At 50.9% G+C, this 25076-nt stretch overlaps 1 protein-coding gene across 3 annotated transcripts in view; it reads right to left on the minus strand.

Moving 5' to 3' along the window:
• Window positions 1-20884, minus strand: part of TMEM184B (transmembrane protein 184B) — a 50242-nt gene extending 29358 nt beyond the window's left edge. The window contains exon 1 of one of the 3 annotated variants that reach the window (XM_005207323.5): window positions 20761-20884. The gene's annotated coding sequence lies outside the window, so the exon portion shown is untranslated. Of the gene's footprint in view, window positions 1-20713 lie in introns of all 3 variants that reach the window. The other 2 variants (XM_059886341.1, NM_001081522.1) reach the window with 2 other exon arrangements.
• Between the last annotated feature and the right edge of the window lie 4192 nt (window positions 20885-25076).

The following is a 25076-nucleotide window of genomic DNA, read 5'->3' on the forward strand; positions in this document are numbered from 1 at the left end:
CCAGTGATGTAAAAAGATATCTTTATGGATACGTGTGTATGTATGACAGAGTCCCTTTGATGTCCACCTGAAACTATCACAACATCGTTAATTAGTTATACTCCAACATAAAATAAGAAGTTAACAGAAATAAAAAATAAATTAAAAATAGAAGAAGACATCTTTGAAATAGATAGCACACGAGAATTCCTGCCGATTTTGTTAGGCGCATGTGCTAAGTTGCTCCAGTCAGGTCCAACTCTTTGTGACCCTATGGACCATAGACCACCAGGCTCTTCTGTCCATGGGATTCTCCAGGCAGGAATACGGGTATGGATTGCCATTTCCTCCTCCAGGGCATCTTCCCAATGCAGGGATCAAACCTGCATCTTCTGTATTGGCAGGTGGGTTCTTCACTGCTGAGCCACTTTGGAAGCCCACTTTAGGTGCACAGTAGCTTTGCAAAAATAAAAGTGTTTATCAATGGAGGAAGAATAATCATTTCAATAAACAGTACTAGCTAGAACAACTGGATATCCAGAGACGAAAAAAAAAAAAAAAAGAACCTTAACCTAAACTCTACACCATGATCACGGATTTAAATGCAAAATGTAGGGACTTAGCCGGTGTCTCAGTGGATAGGAATCTGCCTGCCAATGCAGGGGGCATGGGTTCGATCCCTTGTCCAGGAAGACCCCATATGCCACAGAGCAACTAAGCCCACGCACCACAACTAGCCTTACTCTAGAGACCAAGGGCAACTACTGACGTGTGTACACCTGGAGTTCGTGCTCCACAAGGAAAACACAAGGAGAGGCCCGGGCACCTCCACAAACAGTAGCCCCCACTCCCCTTGACTACAGAAAGCCCATGTGAGAAGCAACAAAAATTCAGCACGGTCAAAAATAAAATAATAAATCATTTTTAAAAATGCAAAACATAAGACTACAAACCTTTTAGAAGACACAGGAGAAAATCTTTCAAACACAGGGCTAGGTGCAGCGTTCTTAGACTTAACACCAAAAGCATGACCCTCTAAAAGGAAAAACTGACTGGACGTCACCAAAAGTAAAAACTTTCATGCTGTGATTATGTGAACAGCATGAAAAGACAAGCCACAGAGCGGAAGAAAATATCTTTGAGCCACGTATCCAACAAATAACCAGCATCTGGAATATAAAATATAGCAAGAATGCTCAAAGCTCAACAGTAAAAAGAAAAGAAAAAAAAAACCAAACAATTCAGTCAGAAAATTCACAGAAGATACAAACAGACACTTCACAGGAGGAGCATGGCCAACATGTAAATGGCTGTTCAACATTAGCAATTAGGAAAATGCAAACTAAAACCACAACGAAGTATCACTACCTGCATATAAATACGAAATAGTGACATCAAACGTAGGTGAGGATGCAAAGAAACTGGCTCACACACACATTCCTGGAGGCAGTATGAGAAGGTAGAGCTGCTCTGGAAGAGAGTCTGGCAGTTTCTTACAAAACTAACACGCACTTACCATACAACTCAGTAATCACTCTTAGACATTTATCCTAGAGAAATGAAAACGTACATTAACACAAAAACCTATACACGAAATGTTTGCAGCAGCTGCCTTTGTAACTGTCATGGAAACATGGAAACAATCCAGATATCCTTCTACAGGTGAAAGGTTAAACTTTTGGTGCATCCAGACCGTGGCTCGCCACTCAGCGACAAAGAGGAGCAAACTATTGACTCAGGCGGGAGTCTAAACAGATCCCGAGGTACTGTTTGGTGAAAACAGCCAGTCTCAAAATATCACATACTGCCTGGTTCCGTTTATATAACATACTCAAGACCACAAATCTATAAAGATGGAGAACAGCTCCGTGGTTGGCCAAGGCACAAGGAAAGTGGGCGCACATATACACAGAGGGAAACTCGGGAGGTCCCTCCAGGTGGAGAGACACTTTGTATCTTGCAGTGGTGGTGGCTACATGAGACTACACGTGAAAACTGCAAAAAGGGACACACACAAGAAAACAGTGAAAACTGAGTAGGTCTGTCCTCTGCTGTCTAGCTGGGCTTCCCTGGTGGCTCAGCAGTAAAGAATCCGCCTGCAGTGCAGGAGATGCAGGTTTGATCCCTGCGTTGGGAAGACGCCCTGGAGAAGGAAATGACAACCCACTCCAGTATTCTTGCCTGGGAAATCCCATGGACAGAGGAACCTGGTGGGCTACAGTGCATGGACTGTAGAGTCAGACACGATTTAGTGCCTAAACAACTGTTGTCTGGTTAACAGTACCATAGGGACTTCCCTGGCGGTCCAGTGGCTGACTCCACGCTCCCAAGGCACCGGCCCCAGGTTCCAATCTCTGGTCAGGGCACTAGATCCCACATGAAGCAACTAGGAGTTTTCACGGCTCAACTAAAGATCTCACATGCTGCAACTAAGACCCAGCACAGCCAAATAAATAAATATTTTCAAAAAACAGTACTATACTAATGTCCACATCCTGGTTTTGATATTGGCCTACAGCAATTTTGAGATGTTAGCCTTGGCGGAGGAAGGGTACATGGGGTTTTATGTACTATTTTTGCAACTTCCTATGAGCCTATAATTATTTCAAAATTTAAAAGGTTTTAAAAGGTCCTTATCAAGTAGAGATGCATACTGAACTACTTCAGGATGAAAAAGAACACGACAGCTGGGATTTTGCTCTTTGGAAAGGGGGAAAGAGACAGATGCCAACAAGGCTGCCAGATGTCACTAACTGTTGCAGCTGAGTGACTGGCAGGTAGAAATATAGTCTATTAGGCGCTCTACTTCCCTGCGTTAGACACTTTTCATAATAAAGTTTCCAACCACAGAACAGGAGAATTTCCCACCAAATCTGTAATGAGATGGGCGCTGACTCAGGAAAGCGTCTCTATCAGAGATTTACTGGTTATCTTGTAGAAACACAATCAAAAAGATTTGTCAAACCTTATCACTGACCTCAACACATCTTTCTTTAACCAAAAAAAAAAAAAGTTCTACTTGCCCATTTTTCCCTGTGACCATTGGATGTCAGAGATATGCTTCCCAAGGATGTTGCAAAAACATCTTTTGGTGCTATTTTAACGGCTAAGTCATGTCCGACTCTTGTGACCCCATGGACTGTAGCTTGCCTGGCTCCTCCGTCCATGAGATTTCCCAGGCAAGAACACTGGAGTGTGTTGCCATTTCCTTCTCCTGGGGATCTTCTTGACCCAGGGATCAAACCCGCATCTCCTGCTTTAGCAGGCGGGTTCTTTACCATTGAGTCACCAGGGAAGCCTAATAACATCTTTAAGCATGTTTAACATGTCCCTCACAGGAAAGGCTTGTTCTCACAGTCAATGAGAAAGGAACTGCTCTTTAAAAGAAACCTCAGTTAGGGCAGAGGTTTCCAGAAAAGTATATATAAAACACTTCTGTTACAAAAGTATGTCACCCAAAACAATATGCTGAAACTTAAAAAAATGCTCATATCTGAGCTCCTAAAAGCCTACGTAACAGAATTTTCTAATCTGTTTAAAAATTTCCAAAGCATCTGAATGGGTTTTGGACTCATGCGTTAAGAACTTTAAAATACCTTCCATTTAGTTTACAGGAACATCTGATTGGCCTCGGGGAGGATGGAAATGTACTAGCCAAATTTCAACAAATCCTCTGCATACGCGTGCATGGGATGGAAAAATGAGTAACCCGATTTAGAAAACAAGCCAGTGATGCGTTTCCTCTGTGTGCAGCTACGTGTCCCAGGCAGGGATCTTTTTCAGGGAGGGCAGCCATTAAAACAAAGTAACTAAACAAACTGGTCTCTCCCACAGCATCAGAGCACAGTTTCCAAAAATAAGTACATGAAGCCAGAAGGTTTTTGAACTACTAACAATTTTTAAAAATCATTACATCTTTAACTCATCTTCTGATTTCCAGTTTTAGTGTAGGTTTTATGATACATGTATTGTAACAGTGTATCTTTACAGTTTTTGTGTAAACACTGGCTTCCCCAGTGGCTCAGCAGTAAAGAATCTGCCTGCCAACACAGAAGATGCAGGAGACCTGAGTTCAATTCCTGGGTTGGGAAGATCCCCTGCAAGAGGAGATGGCACTCAACTGAGTGACTAGGCTCGCAATGTATGTGTGTGTGTTAGTCGCTCAGTTGTGTCCGACTCTGCGACCCCATGGACTGTAGCCCACCAGGCTCCTCTGTCCATGGAATTCTCCAGGCAAGAATACTGGAGTGGGTTGCCATTTCCTTCTCCAAAGTTCGCAATGTAACAATAAGAAAATACAAGTATATACTAACTACAACAGTATCCATATGATGGGGGCACATGTCCCCAAAGTTCTTTTACTGATAGGGACATGTGAGTAAAGAAAGTCTGGAGTGATGCTGTAAGCAGTGGGAAAAGCCAGTCACTGACACGGCTCCTAACTTTCTCTTCAGTCTCTCTGCTTCTGTCTTCCCGCCTCCCTCAGTCCCAGGCTGAACCAGAATGGAGGCACAGTCGAGGCCTGGTCCTGCCTCTCTCTTCCGGCAGCCCACTAGCAGCAAGGTGGCCGCAAACGTGGGCCTTATTCGCCTGCCCCTGCTGCACTCGGTCGTAGGCTCTGAGTCAGGGAAGCCGGGCTGGAATCTCGGTGCCGCTACCCAGCAGTGACTGGGCAGGTGACCGAACTGGTTTTCTGGGTGCGCCACGCTGTAAGCAGGACCCTTGGGCCAAAGAGTTTACCAACTCAAGAGCTGTTCAGATATAAGGAAGGACTGTGGTGCTGTATTGGTTGGATGGCATCACCAACTCAACGGACATGGGTTTGGGTGGACTCGGGAGTTGGTGACGGACATGGACTCCTGGCATGCTGCGGTTCGTGGGGTCGAAAAGAGTTGGACACGACTGAGCGACTGAACTGAACTGAACTGTGGTGCTGTATGGGCTTCCCTGGTGGCTCAGATAGGAAAGCGTCTGCCTGCAATGCGGGAGACCCAGGTTAGATCCCTGGGTTGGGAAGATCCCCTGGAGAAGGAAATGGCAACCTACTTCAGTACTCTTGCCTGGAAAATTCCATGGACAGAGGAGCCTGGTAGGCTACAGTCCATGGGGTCGCAAAGAGTCAGACTTCACTTTCTTTTTCTTTCTATGAACTTCCTAGGTGGCACTAATAGTAAAGAACCCATCTGCCACTGCAGTAGACAGAAGAGACCTGGGTTCAATCCTTGGGTTGGGAATATCACCTGGAAGAGGAAAGGGCAGTCCACTTCAGTATTCTTGCCTGGAGAATCCCACGGACAGAGGAGCCTGGTGGGCTACAGTCTGTCGCTAAGTCGTTTCAGTTCAGTTGTGTCTGACCCTGTGTGACCCCACAGACAGCAGCCCATTGGAGAGTGGGTTGCCATTTCCTTCTCCAATGCACGAAAGTCAAAAGTGAAAGTGAAGCCGCTCCAGTCGTGTCCGACTCTTTGCGACCCTCTGGACTCCCGTCGGACACGACTGGAGCGACTTTAGCACACGTGCATGGTGCTGTTACGTGGTAACACTCCTAGAGGGGTCTGGGTGGCACCCCCAAATCAAACACATAGTATTTCCACAAAGAAAGGTGAGATATTTTTAAAGACCATAATTAGTCTCGCATCAATTCAGGTCAGATTTTTGCCACAAAATTAGCTTGCTGCAGACTTAGGAAGAACCTTTGGGATTTCAAGCGTTCTGGATTCCAGAAAGGAGGAGAAGGGACACGGCCCTGGACCATCCTCCAACACTTCGGGGAGGTGATGCTGCGGGAAGCAGGAATCAAGTGTGGTTTATTTTTTCACTTATCTTCAAAAATGCCCACATCCCTCCTCCTGATCTGAAATTATCTGAGAATACATTAGGCTTTGATGGTGGGATGCAGAGGTCCAGAGCCCTTGGCAGCCAAGCCCCAGCCTCCCTCCCTGCCTCCTCCTTGAGTGCTGGCAACACAGGGTCCCTCTACAAGTGGCCTGGCCCCGGTCCCAACACACCCTCCTCTCAGCCCTGGTCCTTGTGGCAAGTGACCACTTTCACTCATGAGCCATCCTCAGCATCACAGCCTCCGTGAGGGCCGGCTCACTCCCTCCCAGCTGTCTCCATGAGGTTTGTTCCGACAATGTTCCCGTCTCCCCACACCTGAGTCATCTATCTCTCAGCCTGGCATAGCACCAGATACACAGCAGGGATCTGGAAGAGAAGGATCAATCAGATGACTGATAAACGCCAGGCATTAAGCCACATAATGCAGGCCGCCGGCTTTCTGTCACTTGGTCCCTTCCTCGCCATTCAGAGTTCTGCTGAAGGACCTCGATGTTTGGCTGGAGGAAAGGATAGGCCAGGGCAAAGGATGGAGGCTGAGTTACACTGTCTCACACACGTCTTCCAATGTGGAGAGGCCACGCCACTGAGAGCAAAGGGATTTGTCCCAAGTGCTCCATCAGAACTCAGTCCACCTTCTCACCAACAGGAAGGTGAGAACCTGCCAAGATAGGGATGTTTGAACCAACTGGCACAAGATAGCAAAATGTTCTGGCTGCTTCCAAAAGAAGGAAGCTCCCAATAAAACAGGGCTAAAGGTCTCCTGGTGCAGACACACAGGTTGAGGAACCTCTGGAAGGTGGTTTACTCTTTCTTGTCTTCTTCCCAGTCAGCCTGCAAGCTTGTGGAGGTCAGAGGCCATGTCTCATGTGCAGCTCTGATCTCTAGCACCTACCTCAGAGCCTGGATGTGGTCAGCACTCAACAGGCTTTGGCTGGATAAAGGCGGGGGAAACCAAATGAATGTTCGGGCTCTGCAACTCCTTCCAACTCTAACATTCTATGACACCACCCACCAGCCCTGTACCAACCCCAGGAACAACACCTTCTCCTGTGCCACCTGCCCCTGGATCTTTACCACCTCCCCCTCCTCCCTGCCTTTGTAGCTGCTTGTACATGGCATGTCCTCCCTGGCCTTTCCCATTATCTACCACAAGTGGCATTAAATCTGTTCCCTTAACATCCTGTGAGTTGGGCTCCATGAGGGCAGGGACTAAGTACCATGATGAAATGTGCTTGCTGAATGACTGCTGTGGGGACACGGTGACAAGGACACTCAGTGGGGTGCACCCAGAGCAGGACACCTTGTCAGGTGAGGGGCACTGCGTCCTGCCTGACAGGTGGCCTGTGGACTCTACAGTGGACAAAGCACTCCTGACAGCCGTGTGGAGTGGGTTTGATTGGAGTCACAGCATCTTGGCAGGGTAACAGGGTCTTCTGGAAGGGCCTCAGGGAGCAGCAAGCCGCAAGATTGGGCAGAGCTCACCTGGCAGGTGCAGAAAGCCCGGGACTGGGGGGACAAGGTCAGGCAAACCCAGCACACAAGCGAGGAGTGCTGGTTTATGAATGTCCTCCACGCCTCCTATCAGCCCCCAGAAGGGCACCTGAGGTCACAGGATCAGCGTACAGGGAGATGGTCTCAAGTCAAATTCAACCAGGCCCTGGCAGGTTTGATGAACCACGCCACAGCTTAGCAAACAACCCGGAGTGACGCAGACGCTCACGGCTGCTAATAGAGCCCCACCCCGTCCTTCTCTGGGAAAGATATCTTCTGGCTGACTCCCGTTCTGAAGACACCCACCTTTTCCAGAAAAGCTACAGAGCTATGTATAGTCCCCAGACTCAGCCACCTGCCTTGGAACTTAGGTATTTTACCGTCTCACCCAGATTTTATTCTATCATCTCACTCCATGCTTGGGCGCTATCTCGCCGTTTCGTGTCCCCTGCAGATTTCCTGTGTGGACAGCTGAACAATGGCATCCCAAAGATATTCACCTGAACTTGTGAACATTTTACCTTAAATGGCCATAGGAACCTTGCAGGTGTGATTAAGGCTCTTGAGATGAAGAGATTATCCCAGATTATCTGAGTAGGCCAGACAGAATCACAAGGGTCCTTACAAGAGGGGAAAATAAAGGCTTTGAAGCTGGAGGAAGGGCCCTGAGCCAAAGAATGCAAGTGGCCTCTAGAAGCTGGAAAAGGCAAGGAAATAGATTCTCCCCCCTCGAGGCTTCAGAAGGAATGGGGCCCTGCCAACGCCTTGACTTCAGAGCCGTGAAATACATTTCAGACTTCTGACTGCAAAACCCAAAGATAACAAATTCATCTTTTAAGTCACTAAGTTGCTTGCAGTTTGTGACAGCTGCAGTGGAAAATTAATACACCTAGTTTACAGATGAGGAAAAGAGGGGTCTGGAGGGCTAAGGCCATCTGCCCACAGAATCCTGGTAAAAGGCTCCTCACGCTGCCCGCGCCGTCCTGTCAGGCCCCGATTTCCAAGGGCTGTTAAAGAGCCGTGAGCTCTGGAGTCAGACAGCAGGACTTGACTTCCAGCCCCATCACCTACTCACTCTGTGTCTGTGGGGAAGTTACACAACCTCTCCTTGCTGCAGCTTCCTCAGTGCTAAGATGGGGCTGCAGCCACACTTAGGTTCAAGAGAACTGTAGGGAATAAACAAGTTACTACACAGCACCAAGGACAGGGTCAGGAGGGCATGGCATTATCTGTGACAATTCGCTCCTGTTTCACAGGCATTCCCTCCTTTGGCCAGGGTGGGAAGGCACCCACCCAACAGTCTCTGAGACCTGGGCCAGTCCTGTCTCCAGTGGTCGGCTCTGTTTTAAACCTTCCAAGGTCATATTTTCATTCATATAGGTTCCGATCCAAACCCCTTTGAGCTGCAGCCACGAAGTGCTTGCTCGGACGGTTGCTACACACCCATGAGCCAAGCTGGGCTCCAACACGCTCACCAGCACGTCTCTGGAATATTAACACAGCCTGGGAGGGATTTCAGCTCTTTAAGATCCATGGAGAAACTTTCACCTTCGCAGAGCTCACTAGGCAGCACTTGATCTGAGCACGGTTAATCTGAACTGGCCACTGCTCCCACTTCGGCCACCGGGGGGATGACGGGCCCTCCGGTCCCCGGGGGCTATCTGCTCTGGGAACTTCTGGGTGGCTGCCTTTTGGGGGAGGCTGACCCACATCAGAGCAGGTCAGCAGCCCTCAGCCTGGCCTTTCTCCAGAGGGGATTAGAGGGAAAGAGCAGCCAGGGGCTGGGCGGTTCTGCCTGGTTAGCCTCTGGAAAGAGTATCACATGCCCTCCCGAGGGGGCAGGGTCCTGTCTCTCGGTCCCACTCCCCTGGGATCAACACAGACAAGCCAAGGCCACGCCAGTGGCTCGGCATCTGTTCCTCTTCTCCTGGGGCCAAGTTCCCACGAATCTCTCAACAGGAAAGAAAAACCATCCAATCGTGTATCTATCCTTCACTTGGTGGTAGGGACAGGGGGTAGGTGCAGAAATGAAAGAGAACAAAGTAATCCAAAATCCTTCAGCAAGAGCTTACTTAATTCAGCCTTATAATTAAGTTTTGTTTTGTTTTGTTTTTTCCAATACATACCAGGCCAAATTTTGACCCTTACAGTTTTCTCCTAAACTGAGAACAGATGGGCCAGTGCTCAGCCTCTCTAACTAGACCCTGTGTCCCTCTAATGAAACCACCTTTTCAGACAGCTAAACCCAATCCAGCCCTAAGCAAATGGGTTCCCTTGGGATGAGAAACCCTGAACCTCAATAGTCCCGCTGGCCCGGAAGAACAGACTGTGGAAGCTGAGACCCCTGAACCTGCCCCGACCCCTGGGACTCCTCTGGCAAGAAGTCCAGCTTCAGCCCTGGGTACCCAGTGAGAAATCCCAGCCTGAAGGTCATTCATGAAAACATGTACGTACTGAGTGGGCTGAGCCAGCATTCCACCCTGGGTGCACACCCCACAGGAATCCACGTGTGTCCCACAGATAAGAACAAGACATTTCATAGCAGCCCTGTTTAAAACACCCAAAACCTGGACACAAACCAAATGCCAACCTCAGAGTGAATAAACAGTGGTCCATGAACAGTGAGTGAGGGGCTCCAGCCCTCAGGCGTGGAAAATCCACGCATAACTTACAGTCAGCCCTTTGCATCCACATCTGTAGATTCAACCAACCATGGATCAGGCAGCACTGTGAGCACATTTATTGAAAAAGAGTCCATGGGTAAGTGGACCCACATAGTTCAAAGCCATGTTCAAGGACCAACTGTATATTGAAACAGCGTGGACTTCCATGCCGCAGTGAGCAAGGACTGCTCCACACAACCTGGGTGACTCTTCTAAAGACATGACTCCATTTTCAAGAAGGCCAGATCCAGTCAATAGTGGTGAGGTATGAGCAGTGGTTCCCTCAGAGGTTTTGACCCGGAGGAGGCCCCAGGGAGCCCCAGGGAGAGGTTGGGAATGTTCTGCAGCTTGAGCTGGACAGTGGTTTACACGGGTGTTTACAGATGTAAAAATCATCGCACTGTACACCCACCTGTGTACTTTACTATAGCAAGTTAATGAACATATACCTTCAAGCACCTTCTGTGTGCTAAGTCCAAAGGGTATCTCAAGCAAGGCTCTAGCCCTTAAGAGCTCACAGTCCACTAGGGAAGAAGATATTAATACACTCAAATAACAATGCAAGGTTGCCCGTGACCAGTGGGGCAGGTGATGAGAGTTGGCCAAGGGATTGCTGGCATCACTGCTGAGTCAGGGAAAGGGGTAGAAAAAACTGATCCAATGCAGGAGTTTTGGAGGCAGCCAGACCTGTGTCCGATCCTGCTTCTCACCGTGTGACCTGGACCCGACGTTTGCTCTGCTTCTTCAGCCTACGGGGGAACCACAGTGGAAAGCACAGCATTTCCTGGGTCCTTGCGAGGATCAGGGAAAGAATGCACCCAGAGCACTGGGCCGTGAGATTTGTTATTCCTGCCGCGAGGCTGCGCCCGCCCTGTGCCAGGCACCACGGTTCACAGATGTGAAACAGGCCCTGCCCTGCCTCGGCTCCTGATCCCACCACGAAGAGGGCAGCCACCACTCACCCCCTCTATCAAAAGTGCAAACATCTAACAAAACAGGGGCTGTGAAGTGCACTTGGCCCTAAAGGAACCTGCAGCCCAGTGGGGAATCACACCTAGGACGCAGTGTAAAAGGCTTAAGTGCCAGCGGAGAGGAAGAGATAAAGAAACGGGAGGTCAGAGGGCAGAGGGAGGTGGAAACTGAGCTGGGCCTTCAGAGGTAGATAGGATTTGGGCACGTGGAGACCGCCTGGGAGGGAGAGGCAGGCAGGCAGAGGGAATGGCGTGAGCAACAGCACGGAGGTGGGCAGGCGAGGAGGCACCTGGAGGAAAGGGTGCCCAGTCAAGTGTGGCTCAGCCAGGGGCCCAGTAAGCAGGGCCTGGGGCAGGGACTTCATTCATGTGTCAGAGGGGGAACCCCTGAAGATTTCAGGGGTCAGAAAACAAACATATCAGAGCAGGGATTTAAATACCAAGCTAGACAACAGCGGTACTTCAGAGGGACCAGAGGGAGGGGGCTCCATTTCTCCAGGGCTGGGGCTAGGGGCCAGACTTCCCAAGAAACACCCAAACTTCCACGTCTGGTCCCCTTCGTGAGACCCAAGCTTGCATTCTTGATTAACTGATGGTCAGGGGGTCCCTTGGACAGCAAGGAGAACAAACCAGTCAATTCCAAGGAAATCAACCCTGAATATTCACTGGGAAGGTGATACTGAAGCTGAAGTTCCAATACTTTAGCCACCTGTTGTGAAGAGCCGACTCATTGGAAAAGATCCCGATGCTGGGAAAAATTGAGGGCAGGAGGAAAAGCGGGGGACAGAGGATGAGACGGTTGGATGGCATCACTGACTCAATGGACATGAGTCTGAACCAATTCCGGGAGATAGTGAAGGACAGGGAAGCCTGGTGTGCTGCAGTCTATGGGGTCGCAAAGAGTTGGACATGACTATAACAACTACAACAGGGGCCTGAGTGAGGACGCTGCTCCTTGACAGGGTAGCCCTGGCCTTCCTGCATTGGCAAGAGGTGAGGATACATTTCCTGTGCTTCTTGTTTATTTAATTGTATTCATTTTAAGTTTTTGAAAAAGTTACATAGTCACATGAATCGGCACTCAAAAGGCATGAGGGGTCTCCAGTGAACAGCTCCCGGGCACCACCTCGACCCCAGAGGCACCCCAGTCACCGACTTTGTGTGAACCCCTAGAGACCCTGAGCACACACAGAAGCAAATGCACTTTCCACTTCCCTTCACTTTCACACAGACGGAGGCACAGCAGACACACACGTCTTGCACCTGCCTCGTTCACAGACATCCATTTGGTGATTGCTCTGTATCTGTGGATGGCAAGCAGTCTCCATCTAACTTTTTACGGCTGCACAGTGGTCCATGGTGTGGATGGACCATAATTTGTTCCTGGCCCTCTACGGATGGACTTTCAGGTTGCTTCCAACCTTGTTCTATTAAAAAAGAGGCAGCTGTGACTAACTGCACAGTCACTTTGTACACGTGGAATTTCATCTGTAGGGTAAATTCCTAGAAGTGCAACTGCCGGGTGAGAGCCTCAAGCATCTGTAATTTTAAAAACATTGCTGGAGACGCAGGATACATTTTAATTGCTCATCCAAGAAAGAAGCCGAATTATTGAGGAAAATACTGACAACAGGTAGCCCCACGGACATCCAGATGAAGAGACAGTAAAGCCCCATTTTCAGCAGACAGAGAGCGCTGGGTCAGGAGATGGCTCTAGACCTGGAGCGGCCCTGGTTCGCTAGTGCCCTGGTCCACGAACTCGCATTTCCTCACCTGTGAGTGAAGGGCCAGACCTGCTCACTCCCTCGGCCCTTCCTGGCACAGACAGGCTCTGGTTCCAGGGCCAGTGGGAGTGCGGATGAAGACGCAGTCATCACGACACCCAGCTTTAATTGGTCTCTCTGGGCAAAGGTGCCAGGGGAGGGGCGGGCAGACCACGAAGAAGGCCTGGTGGGGAGGGGTGGGACTGCGGAGCCCAGGAAGGCGGGGTGCTTTCAGTCTGGCCATCCTGATCCAGTGACATGCACCTGCATGAGCTGGAGGGACACCGCAGCCCTGCATGACACATTCAGGCTCCATTCCATTCACTGCTGCGTCCATCAGACCTGTTACGTAACAGCCACGGCCACCCAACCCTCGCTCATCAAGCGGCGGCCGGCAGAGGACGGAGGCGGGCCTCTGGATGCCTCACGTCCTCCCTGTGAGATAGGACAGCTGGGTAAACGCAGCGGGCAGGGTGGGGCTTCCTCCCACCCCCACAAATTCTGCTCAACGACCCAGAACTGCAAATGGAAGAAGTGGTCTTCTGCCCCAGTCGAGTGGGAGATACCTCTTGGCAAACCAAAGGCAGCATTCGAGGGGCAGAAGGCTCGCCAGCCTTCCCCGTTCCCAGCCTGTGCCCTGCTCCAGCAGACTGGATGGCCAGGGCCTCCTGCAAGTCAAATCATACTCAGATGCACTGAGGTTACGGCTGTTAACCTTCTGTCACCACTGCCCCGTGCATCAACCTTTCTTTGTGAAGCAAATACGTACCGCCTTGTCAAGTCCAGACTTTCATACATACTGTTTGTTTAAAACCCACCGACCAGCTCATGGGGAGACACACTTCTCTTCCTGGAAGCGATGCCCTGACACCTACTGTTCCAGACGAGCTCACTCCCTCCGCTCCTCCACTCACCGGCCTGGGCCTGTGCTCTGGGTGGCCCCCCTACCTGCAAAGCCTTCTTCGGCTCCTCCACCTGCCCACTGCCACTGTCCATCAGAGCCCCAGCTCAGCTGCCCTCTTCCTGGGGAGTCTCAGCTCCTCAGCTCACCGGCAGGCAGAGCACAGGGCTGCCTCCTGGGGCCCCCACAGCTTCAACCAGATTCTCTATTAACACGCTTTCCAAGTCTGAGAAGCAATTCTACCTGCCAGGCTTCCCAGTGGGACTGCAGGCTCTCTGGGGGCCATGGCTGTGCTGGAGGGGCCACTCAGAGCAGCGAGGGCACAGGATTTGAAACTGAAAACCTGGGTGCTTCCTTTCACAGTTTCTTAGGCAAATTCACCCTTCTGAGCCTCAGTCTATCTGTCTACAAAATGGGCGCAAAATTTCCAAGATGCCAGGGCCTTTGGGAGGATTAAATGAAATGTTATTTGTGAAAAGTCATTCACAAACTGCAAAGCCTTACACCAATCCCAGTGAGGATTAGGAATATTAGTACTAATTAATATAAGAACATTGATTAATGTTCATTTCTTCACACACATCCCTTTACCAACACCTATCATTGTGTCTGCAGGCACCCGAAATGACTGCTCGTGGAATCTCAGGTTCTCTGTTCATTCTAGATGAAAATAACATACACAGCTGCTACAGACATAGAGACCAAGGGCTCTGCCAGCAGCTACAGCAGCCGCCGCCATGGGGTTAGTTATTTTCGCCTGGAGCTTTCCTGTAAGTGATGACCCAGAGGGCTTTGGTGAACAGCCCTGCCCAGCAGGATGGAGGTACCCAGCCACCTGCCAGAAGAACAGGGCCTCCCTGGGTGCAGGCTGTCCACAGGGGCTGCAGTAGGAGAAAAATAAAGGTACCAACCTCCACACACATTTCACTCCCAATGCGGAGGCTGTCAGATCTGAAAATCCCTTTCAGGGTGACAGACGCGGTAACTTCTAGAGGTCTCACGCCACCCCCTGCCTTGAGGTGAGGGTGGGGGACAGCCATCCTGGGACCACCCTTGGCCAGAAGTTACAGGGCCCACAGATCATGGCTCCCCAACCAGGAGACTGAAGTCTTCCGGAAGATCGCCAAAAACACTTCAGGTTGGAAAAGAAAATGCACACACACACACACCCCTTCTCCATCCATCTTCACGTGACGATGAAGACGGCTTCTCCCTCCAAAACAGAAACCAGGCCCCTCCTCTGGGGGGTGGGAGGAGGTTCACGGTTTTCTAACCTAGGACCTCTTCTGGGCCCTGTGGCAGCCAGCAGGTGACGAGCAGCCCCACTGCAGGGCAAGTGACTGCACCAAGGTCAGCACCAGGCTCTCTGACTCTGGGCAGGGTTCTGCCTGCTCCTCACACCGTAGGACCATCCAGCAAACAGGGTGGGGACCCCGTCTTTCTCACAGAAAGCTTGACACAAAGGACTAGGAGGCACTGCTTCAGCCCCTCTCTGATCCTTTCACATTGATGGCTACCTTTTTCATGGCATGGGTAAAGGCCTGTGCCCCGCCGTGATACGAACAATGAGATAACGCAGGATTATGCCTAGGAGGATTATGCCACTTTTCCACAGTGACTATTTCTTGGTTATTGGAAATCCGGGGTGATTTTTATTCTTACCCTTCACTCTCTTCTGTGCTCCAAATTTACTATAACCAACAAGTACTATTTTCAAAAGCAGAGATGCCTATTGTTTTCCATAGGCTGAAACATCGCAAGCTTTCCGTGAAATGCTCATTTCGTCCTGTGTAACTTTATAAAAACACAGTAAAGCTGGAAGTGACGCAGGTTAGGCACAAAGGCTTTCTGGGTGGGATCTTCCCTCTCTGGTTTCCGCCCCAGAAGAGAAGGAAAAGGAGGTGACTGTGGGGCTTCCTGCCTCCCAGCCCAGGCCCGAGACCTCCAGGCCATCAGACAGAGCCTGCCCTTGGGCAGACCCAAGGCTGTCTAATGTACCTGTCGATTTCTGATATAAGCTCAGTACTAATAAACAATGCTGCTCTGACCTGTCACTTCTCAAGAACAATTCTAGCTTTATCCTGAGTGGCAATGATATTAAGCTATCCAAGTGTTGGCTTGTTTGGTCAAAAACTATTTCAGCACCTACTCTGTGCAAGGAATCATACCAGACACTGAGCCACCATTAACCCCAAACTGGAAAAACGACCAATGAGACAGAGGCAGGCCCATGCCACCCTTCTAAGTTCTGCCCTGGCATAGGGTTTCAGATACACCAAAACAGCAGCAAACAGGAATGTGAACAAGTGCTGCCTAATTCCAGTGCCGCTCCTCCCAGGACTTGGGCAAAGTGGGGGCCAAGCCTGAGCCCCTGATGACAACCCAGCAGCTTAACTGCACTGAATTAAGGTACCTGAACTGCAGGCCACTTGGCAGAGGGAGACAAGACAGGGAGGGAACACGAGATAACCTGAAACTTGGGGACCATCCAAATCTTCTCTCCTGGGCCCTTTACACTGTACTTCTTCCCCTTCCTGTCCTCTTGGAGCCAAGAAGATCACATTCAATTAACATTAACCGAGGGCCTACTATGTGCTGAGGGCCTACTATGTGCTGAGCCCTGATGCCAAATAGTTTTGCAGACAAAGAACTCAGACCTTTGCTCTGCATATGCTGTTCCCTCTGCCTGGAACCTACTTCCATTTACACCAGGTAACAGCTTATATGTTACCTGGTCAGAGAAGTGCCTGCCCAGGCAGGAATGCCCCAACGTTCCCTCAGAGTACCCATGACACCTGGAGCGGTTCTCTCCCCAGATGGATACTCGGCTCCCTGCACTGACACACAGGTGTGCAACACCTCTTTCCTGAATAAGCAAAACAGCTTGGAAGGTAATAATAAAAGCCACTGTTTACTGAGCACGTACTATGGGCCGAGTGCTGTGGGAACTCCACACAGACATTAGAACACCATCAGCATGTGACGGCTGCACTCTTACTCCTGCCCTTTCACAGATGAAGGAAATTGCATCATCTCCCCCTATTTTTAAAGAATGGGAATCAAAACCCAGTCAGCAACTTGTCCAAGGCCATGCAGCTAATGAGAATGAAGACTGAACCTCAGCTCTCAATTCGCTCTCCAGAAGGCTTGGCTGACCTCCCTCTCTCCCCGGGACCCCAAGGGGCACTTCTTGGTCCTGTGTTCCCAGTGACCATTTCTGTCCCATTTCTGAATCCTCAGCCTCCTCTCCCAAGGCACTCCACTCAAAAGTCATCTCTGACTCCTCTCCCCATGACCTACACCCATGGCTTCCCATGCCGATGTGGACCCCCTCTGCTGTGCTTCACCGAACATCCTGTGCAAAGACCCTTAGTCTTTCAGCCCTGCAGGGTGGGACAGGCTGGGGCACTCAGCTGGCTACTCAACACCCAACAAAGCAGGCGGCTAGGGCGGGCATGCCCTCCGTGAACCCACAAGTGGGATCAGGCAGATAAGCCCAGCTGTCTATGCCCACTTCCCGCTATGTCCCTAGCCCCACCCCTGCCTGTATTTATAGCACTCATGAGCGTGGGGGCCTGGAGGATGCAAGATGGGGAAGGGGGCTGCCCACTTAGTCCAGATCCTCAGGGTGAGAAGTCAGGGAGGACCTGCCAGGCCCAGAAGAGCCGGGAAGAACCGAAGTTCCAGCTCAGAGAGCCACCCCCACCACCAGCCACAGAGGCCAGGCGAGAACCACCATGACAGCAGTGGGCTCCAGAGGCCCGTCCTGCATCACACAGGGCTGTCAAGACCAGAAGCTGCTGGAAGAACAGAAGGGAAAGGCTACAGGGACCAAAAGGATGCCACTGACCTGAGGGAAAGCAAAAGGAAGAAAAGCCCATTGTCCTTGGAGTTACCTGCAGGAAGGAAGCAAGGGGGAGAGGCACCAACATACTGCCCTGGAATACGCAGTTGAGTATGTCGTTTCCTTTTTGAAACCTTCAGGACTCCCTGCTGGCCACTCTGGGGTCAAGTCTGAACTCCTTAGCAGGGCCTTCAAAGGTTTTCAGGCCCCGGGCCCTTGCAGCCATGTCTGGGAGGCGAGGTATTTCAGGCCTTTGCACCTCTGCCCGGGGGCTCCCTCTGCCTGCAAGGCCCTCTCTCTCTCCTTGGGCAGAGCATCCCTATCCTTCCAGGCCTGGCACACCCCACGGTTAGTGGGGAAGAGCGTGGGCTCCAGGGTAAGCTCCCCAACGAGTACAGCTTTACCCTCCTAGGCTGCCTCCTCTGAAAAACGTGGAGAAAACTGTCCCCACCTAACTGGGTGATGGGGGATGAAAGGCAGTAATTCACGAAAGCGCTTTGAACTGTGCCTGGCACACAGTAAGTGCTTAATAAACGAGCTGTTGTTCCTATTGTCCTCTGGCTCCGCTAGGGCCCTCTGTCTTCACCACAAGCAGAGCACTGTCTGTCATGTATCTGTTACCCAGTGGACAGCCTCAGCCAACCACTGCGTCGCAAGAGACACAACCTACGACTCAGCACAGTGCTGGGCACACAGTAGGTCTTCAGCAAGTGCTCACCACCTATGAGGGTTCAACGGCAGACCCCCCCCACCCCAGAGCTTTTCCAGGGCCCAGCTGCTTCCACAGCTCACACACCAAATCCCCAGTCTCCAGGCCCAGCAGAGTGAGGAGGGCATTCACAGTTACTTGGTTTCAAAACAATGAAGGGCTGTCCTCTGCCTTCCCAGGCTGCTTCCACTCCAGGGAATTCACAGGGAGAAATGAGCACAGCAGGGACTGGAAATAGCACGGAGCCCCTCTCAGGGAAGAGAGCACGGCCGGCCCGCCAGGAACCAGGAGCAAAACCTCAAAGGCAGAGGAGAAAACAGCCTCCAGACAGAAGCCCGAGCTCCGCAGAACTCGGCCAACCCGAGCGAACTAGGACAAGATCACTTGCACCCATTCTGCCTTGAAGCTCTTCTTCCCACCCTCTTGGCGACCTTTAGATGGGGTTCCTGGTATAACCCACTACTACCACGTGGGAGCAACTGACAACACATCCCCCTTAGGCTGCACAAAAGAACCAGGTCGCCTGAGGTTCCTGGAGGGAGCTAACGGTGCCTTCCCCACGCACACTAGCTATCAGGGCCTCGTGTCTGGATTGAGGTCACTATCTACGTCCATCTCCCAGCAGACCAGAAGCCCTCAGAGGCCAGGCACCAGGTCCCATTCATCTTTAAACCCCTGTGCCCCTAGCATAGTGCCTGGCACATAGTAGATGCTCAGTAAGCTGTGCGTGCTCAGTTGCTAAGTCCTGTCCGACTCTTTGTGACCCTATGGACTATAGCCCGCCAGGCTCCTCCATCCATGGGATTTTCCCAGGCAAGAATACTGGAGTGGGTTGCCATTTCATACTCCAGGGGATCTTCCCGACCCAGAAATCAAACCCACATCTCCTGTATTAGCAGGTGGATTCTTTACCCCTGAGCCACCTAGGAAGTCCAGCTAGGTACGTTACAAGGCAGCAAAACCTGGCAGCAAGAGAGTGGTGCTGGTTCATGGACCACTCCATCCGGGCCTCCCACATACATGGACAAGGAGTCACGTGCTCCCTCTGGGTCTCGCTTTCCACATTTGTAAAGAGGGATAACAAACAGTTCTGTATTCTCACAGCCTCAGAGAGAACTAACTGGGGAAACACACATGGAAAGCACCATAGCATCACAGGAATGCTAGTTACCCTTCCATTTCAGCTCAGCTCTCTCTGCACCTTCCCACCTCATGTTGGAGCCCTTTCTGCTGGCCATGTGCCCCCTCCCCCAGCACTGAACCTACTCTGCAGTGCCCCTATTGTTTTGTATCTTTCACATCATTGTGACTACTTGGTTTTAAGTTGGATTCCCCCTCCAACCCAAGAGGTCCTGAGTCCCAGAGGCACCATGAGTTCCATGTTCAAAGCCTGATAAAATGGGCATGCAGGCCTGACTGCAGGGCCCCTCCCACCCACAGTCCAAGCTCTGATACACACACACACACACACACACACATACACACACACACACACACACACACACACACACGGCACCCTCCAGCACACCGAAAAGGAAAGGAGATAGGAAGGGACGCTGCACAGGTAACCTGTGAAGGAGTCACACCTCTGAGACCTTGTGCCTCCTCGGCAGGTGTGCGAGCTTGTTTGCCTGGCCGCCTCCGCGGCACAAGGGCCTCCAGGGCACTGATTGCTGCTTCTTTCCTTACATAAAGCACCAAGCAGTCAGATAAATAATATATGGCCTTTGCCTCACTCGCAGGTATCAGCTGTGCAAACACCTGCTTAGTCCCACAGTGCCCTGGGTGTGTGTGTGTGTGTGTAATGCCTGGCCTTACACAACTCCAGAGGGCATATATGAGTTGGGAACTGATACTCATGCCCACCTCTCAACCCTATCCTCTAGCCTTGGCCTGGAGTCCATCAGCACTAGACCCCAGCAGCTAGTCCAGGGAGGACACCGAGGGCAGGCATACACACACCCTAAACCAGTCTCGGGGGTCCTTTCCCAAGAAAACATCCTTGGAGCCCCAGGTCCCTGCCGGTGACCCTCCAGACTGCAGACCTGTATGCAAGCCGTGTACACCTTCATGCACGCATTCCCGGGAGGCCTTGCCAGGCCAGCCACCATCCCAGATTACAGCTCGCCCCTCGCGCCACCCCCCCCAACCCCGGCACAGGAGCTCCCCCACTCACTCGGTCGTGCCAGGCGCCAGCACACCCACCAGGCGCACACAATCCCACTTGCAAAGGGCCTGTCCAGCCCGCCTCCCCTCTTCCCCGAGCCACCCCCACGGGCAGGTCCGATTACACTCCAGGCGCGGGCCCCGCCACGTTGGCGAGGAGGGGGCCAGGGCACACCCACGGGCGGCCCCGCGACCTCGCAGGGCGGGGAGAAGGCGCAGGGCTAGGCCGGCGGGGGCGCAGACGCCCCCTCCCTCCGCTGCCAAGACAGCTGCCTCCGTCCCCTTTCCCGCCTGAGGACCTGCGGCCACGGCGACCCGCGGGGACGACCCCCCGAACGGGCCCCTCCAGATCGGAGCAGCCCCTCCGCTCCCGAGAGCCCTCGTCTACCTCCCCCCGCCTCGGGGCCTCCAGCGCAGGGCAGGTGGGCAGGGTACCTCAGGAGCCCATGGCGGCGGCGTGTGCGGGCGACGCGCGGCAGCCGGACTGGGAGAGCGAGGCAGGCAGACAGCACCGCGGCCCCGAAGTCTCGCCGCTGGCCGGCGCGTCCCGGGCCCAGCCGAGTGCCGCCGCGGCGCGCCTGCGTACTGAGCGCGCCGCCGGGGAGGGCGGGGCGGCGAACGCGAGGCTGAGCTCACTCGCCCGGCCTTAAAGGGACCGCGGCCCCAAACCCCGTAGTGGTGGGAGCGATTTCGGCTCTCCAGCCTCTAGCAAACCAGTCGAGTCGCCTCCCCCACCTTCCTCCGACCCCCCCCAACCCCACCCACCACTGAGCTTCTTGGGGTGCAGGGACAGAGTCGTGGGCTCCAAGCTCTGTCCTGGCACTCTCAGGCTGTATGGAACTTCACTTCTTTTAACCCTAATTCCCTCCATTTGGGCCTGTTTGAAAATGAAACAGTAACGGCTTTTTAATCGTGTGAAGGATGCAGGTGTTTGTGGAATGAATGTCTACTGAAGTGCTGTGTGCAATAATCGAAATGAAATTGCAAAAGAAAGGAAGAGGTTTTTCTTCCCACTCCACTTAGCAGCGCTTGCGTCTTGCCCCACCTCGCTCTAGGTAGCGTAACTAGCAAATTCTTCAGATATCATTCAAACCGCTCACCTCATTTCTATGTGCCAGGTCCACACCAAACAGCAGTTTAACTGAAAAACAGAAAATCCAATCAAGTTTTGGCTTTGGTGTGTTCAAGATCCCCACATTTACTTCTATCCTCAGCCCAGACTCCTCCCCTGAACTGTGTACTCCACATCTCATCCTTGAGGTCCAGTAGGAGCTCAAAGTCAACACACCCACAACAGAACCATCTCCTCTCAAACTGCAGAGACTGCACTCTCATAGCCTACCCACAACAGCAGTTAGTAGCTCCCCCCTTCCGACACCAGCCCAGAACTCCTGGAGTTACCCTTGGATCCTTCTTCTCAACTGCTTACCCACTAGACCAGGAAATTACGTTGGGTGCGTGCTAAGTTGCTTCAGTCGTGTCAACTATTTGTGACCCCGTGGACTGTAGCCCACCAGGTTCCTCTGTACGTGAGAATCTCCAGGCAAGAATACTGGAATGGGTTGCCATGCCCTCCTCCAGAGGATCTTCCCCACTCAGGGATTGAACCTGCGACTCTTACTCTCTTACATCTCCTGCACTGGCAGGCAAGTTCTTTACCACTGGCACCACCTAGACTCTGACCTCTTCCACTCCATCTCCACTGCTACCAACCACTTTGCTTATTTTCTGTCTATAATTATTGCAATATTCTTGTTAGGGAATGAATGTTTGTATCCCCTCAGATTCACATGCTGAAATCCTAACCCCCAAATGTGATGGTGTTAGGAGTTGGGGATGGAAGGTGATTAGCTCATCTGGGTGGAGCAGAGCAACTTTTGGAGCAAACTTAAATAGGATTTTAAAAAGAGACCCCAGAGAACTCTGTAGCCTGCTTTCTGCCTCCTAAGAATACAGAAAGAAGTTGGCACTCTATAACCCAAAAAAGGGCCCTCAGCAGAACCTATCATGCTGGCAGGCAGCCTGATCTTGAACTTCCAGCCTCCAGAACTATGAGAAGTAAGTGTCTCTCGTTGATAAGGCACTCAGTTTACAGTAATCTGTTATAGCAGCCGAAGCTGACCAGTTGAATGGTATTATGAAGACCTACAAGACCTTCTAGAACTAACATCCAAAAAAGATGTCCTTTTCATTATAGGGGACTGGGATGCAAAAGTAGGAAGTCAAGAGATGCCTGGAGTAACAGGCAAATTTGGCTTTGGAGTACAGAATGAAGCAGGGCAAAGGCTAACAGAGTTTTGCCAAGAGAATGCACTGGTCATAGCAAACACCCTCTTCCAACAACACAAGAGAAGACTCTACACATGGACATCACCAGATGGTAAACACTGAAAACAGATTGATTATATTCTTTGCAGCCGAAGATGGAGAAGCTCTCTACAGTCAGCAAAAATAAGACCAGGAGCTGACTGTGGCTCAGGTCATGAACTCCTTATTGCCAAATTCAGACTTAAATTGAAGAAAGTAGGGAAAACCACTAGACCATTCAGGTATGACCTAAATCAAATCCCTTACAATATTCAATGGAAGTGAGAAATAGACTTAAGGGATTAGATCTGATAGACAGAGTGCCTAAAGAACTATGAACATGACTATGGTTTGTGACAGTGTACAGGAGGCAGTGATCAAGACCATCCCCAAGAAAAAGAAATGCAAAAAGGCAAAACAGTTGTCTGAGGAGGCCTTACAAATAGCTGAGAAAAGAAGAGAAGCTAAAGGCAAAGGAAAAAAGGAAAGATATGCCCATTTGTATGCAGAGCCAAAGCCTTTGACTGTGTGGATCACAGCAAGCTGTGGAAAATTCTTAAAGAGATTGGAATACCAGACCACCTGACCTGCCTCCTGAGAAATCTGTTTGCAGGTCAAGAAGCAACAGTTAGAACTGGACTTGGAACAACAGACTGGTTCCAAATCGGGAAAGGAGTACGTCAAGGCTGCGTATTGTCACCCTGCTTATTTAACTTATATGCATAGTACATCATGTGAAATGCTGGGCTGGATGAAGCACAAGCTGGAATCAAGATTGCTGGGAGAAATATCAATAACCTTAGATACGCAGATGACACCATCCTTAATGGCAGAAATCGAAGAAGAAGTAAAGAGCCAAAGAGCCTCTTGATGGAAGTGAAAGAGGTAAAAATGTTGGCTTAAAACTCAACATTCAGAATACTAAGATCATGACATCCAGTCCAATCACTTCATGGAAAATAGGTGGGGAAACAATGGAAACAGTGACAGACTGTATTTTGGGGGGGCTCCAAAATCACTGCAGATGGTGACTGCAGCCATGAAATTAAAAGACGCTTGTTCCTTGGAAGAAAAGCTATGATCAACCTAGACAGCATATGAAAAAGCAGAGACATTACTTTGCCAACAAACGTCCATCTAGTCAAAGCTATGGTTTCTCCAGTAGTCTTTACCAGTCGACCCACAAGGGAAGTGCATGGATGTGAGAGTTGGACCATAAAGAAAGCTGAGCACCGAAGAATTGATGCTTTTGAACTGTGGTGTTGAGAAGACTCTTGAGAGTCCCTTGGACTGCAAGGAAATCAAACCAATCCATCCTAAAGAAAATCAGTCCTGAATACTCATTGGAAGGACTGATGCTGAAGCTGAAACTCCAATACTTTGGCCACCTAATGTGGAGAACTGACTGATTGGAAAAGACCCTGATGCTGGGAAAGATTGAAGGCAGGAGGAGAAGGGAACGACAGAGGATGAGATGGTTGGATGGCATCACCCACTCGATGGACAGGAGTTTGACCAAGCTCAGAGAGTTGGTAATGGACAGGGAAGCCTGGTGTGCTGTAGTCCATGGGGTCACAAAGAGTCAGACACGACTGAGCAGCTGAACTGAACCGAAGCTGGCCAGGGTGAATGTGATATTTTCCTAACCTGTTTGTTTTTCCAGGCTTTCCTGGTGACCCAGTCTACTTCAGTGCAGGAGCCAGAAGGATTCTTATATTTATTATTTAAGGGTTCGTTGTTTTTTTTTTGTTTGATGTGGACCATTTTAAAGTCTTTATTGAATTTGTTACAATATTGTTTCTGTTGTATGGCCACGAGGCATGTCGGAGACTAGCCCCCCAACCAGGGATCAAGCCTACATCCCTGCATTGGAAGGCGAAGTCCTAACCCCTGGACCACCAGGGAAGTCCCCAGAGGGATTCTTTTAAAATCTAACTCAAAACATAGCACTTGTTTGCTCAAAGCCTTCGCCTGGCTGGCCAATTCACTCTGAGTAAAACCCAAAGACCTTAACAGATCCCTGCTGAATCTTGCCTTGCTTTGTCTAACATTCCACCCACCTAGTCACGTCCAACCTCATCTCCTCTGTTTCTTTCCCTCTATGCTGACCCCTTGCTGTTTCTAGAACAAATGAAGCCTTGGCCTCAAATCCTTTGCCCTGGCTGTTCCCCACTGCTGGGAGTGCTGTTCCCTCAGATACCTATTGCTGTTCCCCAGTGGCTCAACAGTAAAGAATCCGCCTGCAATGCAGAAGATGTGCCAGGTTCGATTCCTGGGTCAGAAAGACGCCCTGGAGAAGGAAATGGCAACCCACTCCGGTGTTCTTGCCTGGAGAATCCCATGGACAGAGGAGCCTGTCAGGCTATATAGTCCAAGGGGTTGCAAAAGAGTCGTACACGACTTAGTGACTGAACACACACACAGATACCTGAATGCCCCCTCCT

The sequence above is a fragment of the Bos taurus genome, chromosome 5 (assembly GCF_002263795.3).
Source record: "Bos taurus isolate L1 Dominette 01449 registration number 42190680 breed Hereford chromosome 5, ARS-UCD2.0, whole genome shotgun sequence".
NCBI classification, from domain to species: Eukaryota; Metazoa; Chordata; class Mammalia; order Artiodactyla; family Bovidae; genus Bos; species Bos taurus.